The sequence below is a fragment of the Macrobrachium rosenbergii genome, chromosome 31 (genome assembly GCF_040412425.1).
Source record: "Macrobrachium rosenbergii isolate ZJJX-2024 chromosome 31, ASM4041242v1, whole genome shotgun sequence".
Lineage (NCBI taxonomy): Eukaryota > Metazoa > Arthropoda > Malacostraca > Decapoda > Palaemonidae > Macrobrachium > Macrobrachium rosenbergii.
The window spans coordinates 26631090-26638601 of NC_089771.1; positions in this window are offsets into that span (position 1 = coordinate 26631090).

Here is a 7512-nt window from a genome sequence, read left to right on the forward strand (position 1 = left end):
AATATTAAATGAACACACAGTTTTACATGAAGTGGACACGGAACATTTAGGAATTCTTTCCAAACTCACCCTTCTCTTTCTTTCTTACAGGAGTTTATCTCTTTCTTTGGGGCAAAAAAAAAAAAAAAAAAAAACCTAATTTTTCTCACCAGTATGGGGCTGTATGAAGGCGCTGGGTTGTCCGTTTCACCGGAATTCTCTTAAAAAAAATTAGAACAATGTAATATCAGTGGTACAGTTTCAATAATTAATGTCCTTGGGAGACATCAATTTGTAAACCTTCCTCTTACTTCACCTGATTCCTTCAATATTCGGAGTTAACTAAAACACCTGATCTATAACGGTTTCGTTTAATCACGAACGTATGATAATATACGAATGAAGAAAATTAAGGGAACAAGTCATATGAACACGAATTATTACTACGCTTTTTATCGGTTTTACCAATACAAATATTCATCTCTTATCGTCCCCAAAAATCTGTACATAATGAAAGACAGCGACTGTTGTTATTTTAGTTTTATAATAATCATTTTACTGCATTACACCATCATAATTCTATTTTCATTCTACTACAAATATTATTATTACGTTTAATGCCAATATCGATATTAAAGTCGTATTATTATTACGTCTAACACCAATATCGAGATTAAAGTCGTATTGTTCTTACGTCTAATGCCAATATCGATATTAAAATCGTATTATTACGTCTAATACCAATATAGATATTAAAATCGTATCATTATTACGTCTGATACCAATATCAATATTAAAATTGCATTATTATTATTATATAATACCAATATCGATATTAAAATCATATTATTATCACGTCTAATACCAATATTGATATTAAAATCGTATTATTATTACGTCTGATACCGATATCGATATTGAAATCGTATTATTATCACGTCTAATACCAATATCGATATCGAAATCGTATTATTATTACGTCTAATACAATATCGATATTAAAACCGTATTATTATAACGTCCAATACCAATATCGATATTAAAACTGTATCGGACAAGGAGCTTCTCTTTTCACTGCATCATAAATACCATTTCAGTCATTATTGCTTACGATACCAAAGTTCTTATTCTAATTATATTACGGACAAGGACCCATTCGCAGGAAAGACCGAATATTAAGAGCAGCAACAGACTGCTTCAACGACCCCCGGCTTGTTAATTAACTGGAGATTATCTGATGCCACATCCCAGCCCTGATTGAAAGCCTCTCTCCGAAAAGCTACGGTCATTTTCCTTAACGTATCACTCTTCCGTATGTCCGGGCATTGACGAAAGTCGTTGCCGAACGATGCCCAAACAGCCGCGAGAATATGGGAGGAAAAACGCATGGATGCTGTACGATTCCTTTTGCGTCCATTCGCTGCTAAAAATGGAATGTGGTACAATTTCTGTGATGCTGTCCTGGATGAGAATTTAGAGTCACTTTTGGTCGTCTGAATTAAAAAGGTATTGGATGAAATGACTGGGAAAGCTGAATTGAACTTATTTTTCCGAAATGGATCACGAATCAAGTGAAAGTTGACATAAAATGAATATGTGTTAGGGGTACAGTATTTTGATACACAGTGAAATGATTTTTACTGAAGAAATATTCTCTCCAAATGGTTATTATAAGAAGGTTCGTCATTCCTGCTTTACTGAAAACAAAGTATACTCTAAATAAATAAACGAAATAAAAAATAACTTCAAGTTTCTTTCAGGCTATCAAGACTATATTTCACTCTACACAGAAACAAACAAACATACGAAATCTGAACCTTATCTGCTCGATCAGGTTCACTTTCTCTATACATAACATGAAAGCAAAGTGTAATTACGCAAAATATTTGGAGACTTTTTGCGGGAAATGCTGAAAGAGAGAGAGAGAGAGAGAGAGAGAGAGAGAGAGAGAGAGAGAGAGAGAGAGAGAGAGAGAGAGAGATTTTACGCGACTTAGACAAAATTTTCAACAGCTTGCATAACTGATCTGAGTAAATTTTCGTATATCATATAATATAAATAACAATACTTTCCTAAACTATCCTTAGGAATAAACAAACGAAGAGTTGAAAGAAAACAAATAATAAATATTAACAGAAGCAAAAAAAGAGAGAAATACTTGAGTATGAAACTAAAACAGAACTATTTCCCCAACTCGGCGTTTGATATCCGAGGCTGCTTCGTTTCCCGAGAGATACGCGCATAGAGTTTTAATGAGACCTCTGGAGCCAAATTGGCATCTCTGTAAGTCTCCCGCTGCCTGAAAGCCGATGACGTCACGGCTGCCTCAAAGCCCATGACATCCCACTCGATAAACGGAAAAACTTTTTGGTCAATCCGACGAACTTTCCTTTTAACTTCCTCTTTTTTTTATAGGAATGAATGCACCGCGTTCCTCCCGAATTAGCGAGCAGGAAAACTATGATTACGAGGATGATGATAACTTTAGAAATGAATCGACGACATTGCTTCTGTGGAGAGAGAAGGTAGTATGTGATTAAGCGCGGTACTTATTGCAAAGGCTTTCTGCTCATTTAGGGACAAAAATGGTCGAGTTTTTCGTAATCTCCTGAGCTGAATTGCCAAATGCATTTTCTTGGCATGTAATTGCCGAGCTGTTATTGCCTCTCCTTACAAGATATTCATAAACACACGCACGTGACATTGTATTATTTGTTTTTTTGTTCACGCAACGGAATTTATCCCATCTATATTTATAATATAAATTTATCTGTAAGAGAAGAACTAGAGTTTAGTGACTCAACCCTTTATATTTTGATGTTCGTTTGCTTAAATAGAGAATTAAAAGTAATGCAATGTCTCACGTAATTCTGTCAAAAATTCCTGTTCTCGTGATTAAAGCGAACCTAATGACACAGCTCTTTTGATGTTGTCAAATAAAGCGACAATTAATAAGCAAAATAGAAATGAATACGTAAATATTTCCACTCATAATGATTTACATAGGCAATTAAAAAAATTTATTCTTTATTCCAGATTACAAGAAGATTAATATAAGCGTAATTACCTCCACAGAGGTTTTTTTTTTTTTTTTTGTTTTTGTTTACCTGTTTATTTATTTATTTTTTTTTTGACCACTGGTGGGCCTCGTGCCTGGCTACAAGTAATTAAATTCTGGGAGGTACAGGAATGCACCTTTAAGGTTATACACCCCCCAGAAAATACGGGTACGTTTTTGGGTCGTGTTTGTTTGTTTGTCTAACAGTTGGCAAGATTACTCGATATTTGCGTGTGAATTAAAAAAAAAATTTTATACCCAATGGTGGTCTTTGTGACTGACGACAACATGAGAATGACTTATTTTGAGAAACTTTACCCAAGAGGAATAATTAGGCAAGATTCGAGCTCTCTTAAGGAGAGAAGAAGTTACAAACCAGTAAAAAATGCGCCGAAGTTTCTTCGGCTAATCAGCTTTCTGTACAGCCGCTACAGCGTATAATCAAGGCCACCGAAAATAGATCTATTTTCGGTGAATGCTCCGTATAATCTGTATGAGCCACAGCCCATGAAACTTAACTACGGCCTGGTGGCGCTTCATATCCCTATAGTTACCAGAGTACGATTATGGCTAACTTAAACTTAAATAAAATAAAACTACTGAGGCTACAGGGCTGCAATTTGGTATGTTTGATGATTGGAGTGTGGATGATCAACATCCAAATTTGCAGCCCTCTAGCCTCCGTAGCTTTTAAGATCTGAGAGCGGACAGAAAAAGTGCGGACGGGCAGACAAAGCCGGCACAACAGTTTTCTTTTACAAAAAACTAAAACCAGATAATTTTCACCAACCCTTACACCAAGGTACAAGTAAGATGTTTTATATCATCGAATCACTGATAAATTTCTATTCCAGATACTTTCTCTCAAGAAAGTGCTTCAACAACCTACAGAAGTGAGCTAGAAGACCTACTTTTACCACAAGTTACAGTAGAATAATTACAGATGAATATCTCAGTCCTTTGAGCTAGAAAATCTGCTTTTACCACAAATTGTAGTAGGATAATGTCTGACGAATATCACAGTCCTTTGCACTTATTAGTTTCACAAATCTACAAACATTTTCAGTTTAATGATGACTGGAAAGACAAAGTCAGGTAACCCAGACTTCTCGTTAATAATAGTAATTGGTTTTCTTTAATAATTTTTAATTCATATAAAAATACATTCACTGACAACACATAACAACTACAACAATTTCGATGAAACGCCAGTATCCTTTTTTTTTTTTTTTTTGAAAGTCATGTCTTATTACCTACGTGCCTCCGAGACAAACTTTTGGTCCTAGTGACAAATTAACCTCCGTTCAAAGTGACAAAATTGGCTGACACAGGAATCATCCCTCTAACTTTCCTTAATTTTCCCGAATCACGAAAGTTAAATATGAATTGTTAAAGTCATTAAATGAAAGTTAAACATGAATTGATAAAGTCATAAAAGGAATTAACGTCTGACAATGGATCCCTACCATTCTCCGATTCCTGTCACCTGTCTTTGGCCTTAGCCAGTTCATAGTTTCGTCAGGAGTGCTGGCTTGATTGACTGACTTACGTCAAACTGGCGTCGCAACTACTATAGTTACGGAACCGTGAATATATTTTAGAAGCAACCGCAGACACGTGCTTCGTTATTTATTTTATTGAATTTTTTATACCGTAACCTGAAGTCAATTCGCGCTGCTTCGAACGAACATATATATTTACATACTAACTCAGTTTAAGTAAACACAAGTTTAAATACTGACTTATTTACCCGGTCCTGTTTCATTACTGCTATAATGCAGACACATGTCACTGGGGAAATTGCAATTAAAACCCGGGCACAAATTACAGCAAACAGGAACGACAGTCATTGATTACAGATGCCATTACAATGATTAAAACTCTGCGCATGCGCAGGTATTGATCAACAGTCGAGTACTCGACATTTTCAATTAAGTTCTTGTGTTTACTTTTGGATTTGACCCCTTGTCGAATATTGGAGTGGTAATAATTAACCCTTGTGCGTCTATCGTTCACGAGCTGACAGGAACTCTCTCTCTCTCTCTCTCTCTCTCTCTCTCTCTCTCTCTCTCTCTCTCTCTCTCTCACACATACCTGTGTACCCTCGTATTCAATTAATATTCTCCGTAGACGAACTATGGGCAGGTTTGTGCCTAAATATATTGCACAGGGACAGACCTGTTTAATATTACGTAAAATATTCAACTATCTGTACTCTTTTATAGGTTACATTATGATAAAACATAACAGTTTTTTACCAGTTATTTATGCAAGGCATTCCAAATTATATAATTATTCTTTTATTAATCTGTTTATTAGTTTATCTCCTTTTTAGCTTAATTTAATTTAACTTTATTCTCTGCCAACAATTTTTCCGTTTTTGTCACATCTGAGTAATCTTGTAATTGTCTGTCAGGTGAACAGCCCGAGGACATATTATAGCTAGATTAAACGATGACAAATAAGCTAATCTCAAGAAGCGTATATGACTCGGGAACACAGGGAATGCCAGAGAATTCTGCGTTCCCGAAGGAATGGCAAGAAAGACTCATCCAACTGAATAACATCAAAGTACCATAAAAGCTAAAAATGGTGGTGAAATAAGCGAGGTTCGAAGTGGCAGGTTCCTTCCCTAGAGACGAAACTTACAGCCCAGATTTCTGAACTGATTTCTGATGAATATTTCTAATTCCTAACGAATATTTCTGAATACATTTCTGAACTGATTCATGACGAATATTACACGATATTTCTGACTCAGAGCCCATTGTATAAACGACAATAATATTAAATAAATAAATAAATAAACAGTGGGCCTAGCGACACACTGGCCCACATGTCATAGGCGTGAGACCTTTCCCCACTGGCTGTCGGACTAAGAAACAGGAGATCAGCGCCTGCCCTATGAGCCCACAGAGGCCCAGGAGGACTTAATATATATATATATATATATATATATATATATATATATATATATATATATATTATATATTCTTTATATATATATTTTATATATATATTTGATTAATATTGTTGGGATTTATAGAATGGGCTCTGAGTCAGAAATATCGAGTAATATTCGTCAGGAATAAGTAACATTCACAAGGAATCAGTAATGATAATATGACAATCACTCACAATTCGTGACAATCTGTAATATCGATAATGTGGACATCTATCAACTGCGATATGACAAACTTCTGATAATGATTACCACATAATCATCAATGACGCTGTTCTGAAAAGCATCACTTATAAATACAGTGACAGAATACACAGAGAATTACCTACACTCTCTCATTTCAGGTAACTGGGAACATTTGCCACAGAGGAGATGCTCGGAAACTAAAGGTGAATTAGGAAACGTTTTGCAAACTTCAAAATCCTGCATATCTCTCTCTCTCTCTCTCTCTCTCTCTCTCTCTCTCTCTCTCTCTATATATATATATATATATATATATATATATATATATATATTGTATATATAGTTTTTATTCTATAAAGAAAATGGAAAACTAACGCTAAATAATCTTACGACAGAATGAAATGGTCGTTGTGAAGAACTCGCTTGACCACCTCCCCTCTGCCCCATCTCCCACTCCACCCTTGTTTTTGTGCTCGAAAATACAGCTAATCACCATCTGATTAGAAGGGTAATTAACGTGTGTTCATGTAGCATTTTGATTTTAAATGCTACGTCAACAAATGTTAATTACCCTTCTAATCAGAGGGTGATTAACTGCAATTCGAGAACAAAAACGATGGTGGGTCGGCGCGGGGGTGGAGGGAGGGGGATGGATGGTGGGGTGGTGGTTGTGGGGGGGGGAGGTGGTCAAGCTAATACACAACAACAGTTTCATTTTGTGTAAGATCACTTAGCGTTTTACGTTTTCCCTTTCCTCTATAGAATAAACTTTTTTCCCAGGGTTTTGCTTATCAAATAGGCTCAGTATCTTATCAACATTATAATTAGTTTTGTTTCTTCATTATTTCATTAACTGGTCACAAGATTTTATTCTGGCTCTTTTATTATTTTTTATCGTGTTAAAAGATAACCTCTGATGATACGTCATCTTGGAGAGAATGGATTCAGTTTGACAGATATGATATATATGAGTTCAAGTACTTTCTCTGTAGCGATTACAAGATATATAAGATATATATATATATATATATATATATATATATATATATATATATATATATATATATATATATTATATATATATACAGTATATATGTTTATATATATATATATATATATATATATATATATATATATATATACATACATACTGTATAATTACCACATTGTGACTGTAGACGCATCACACAAGAGCATAAACGAACAAATATGAATTAGGTACCAGGCATATCTCAAACAAATACAATAAAACATAGAATGTTATGCAAAAACAAATGAAAGCCCAAAGATATATATATATATATATATATATATATATATATATATATAT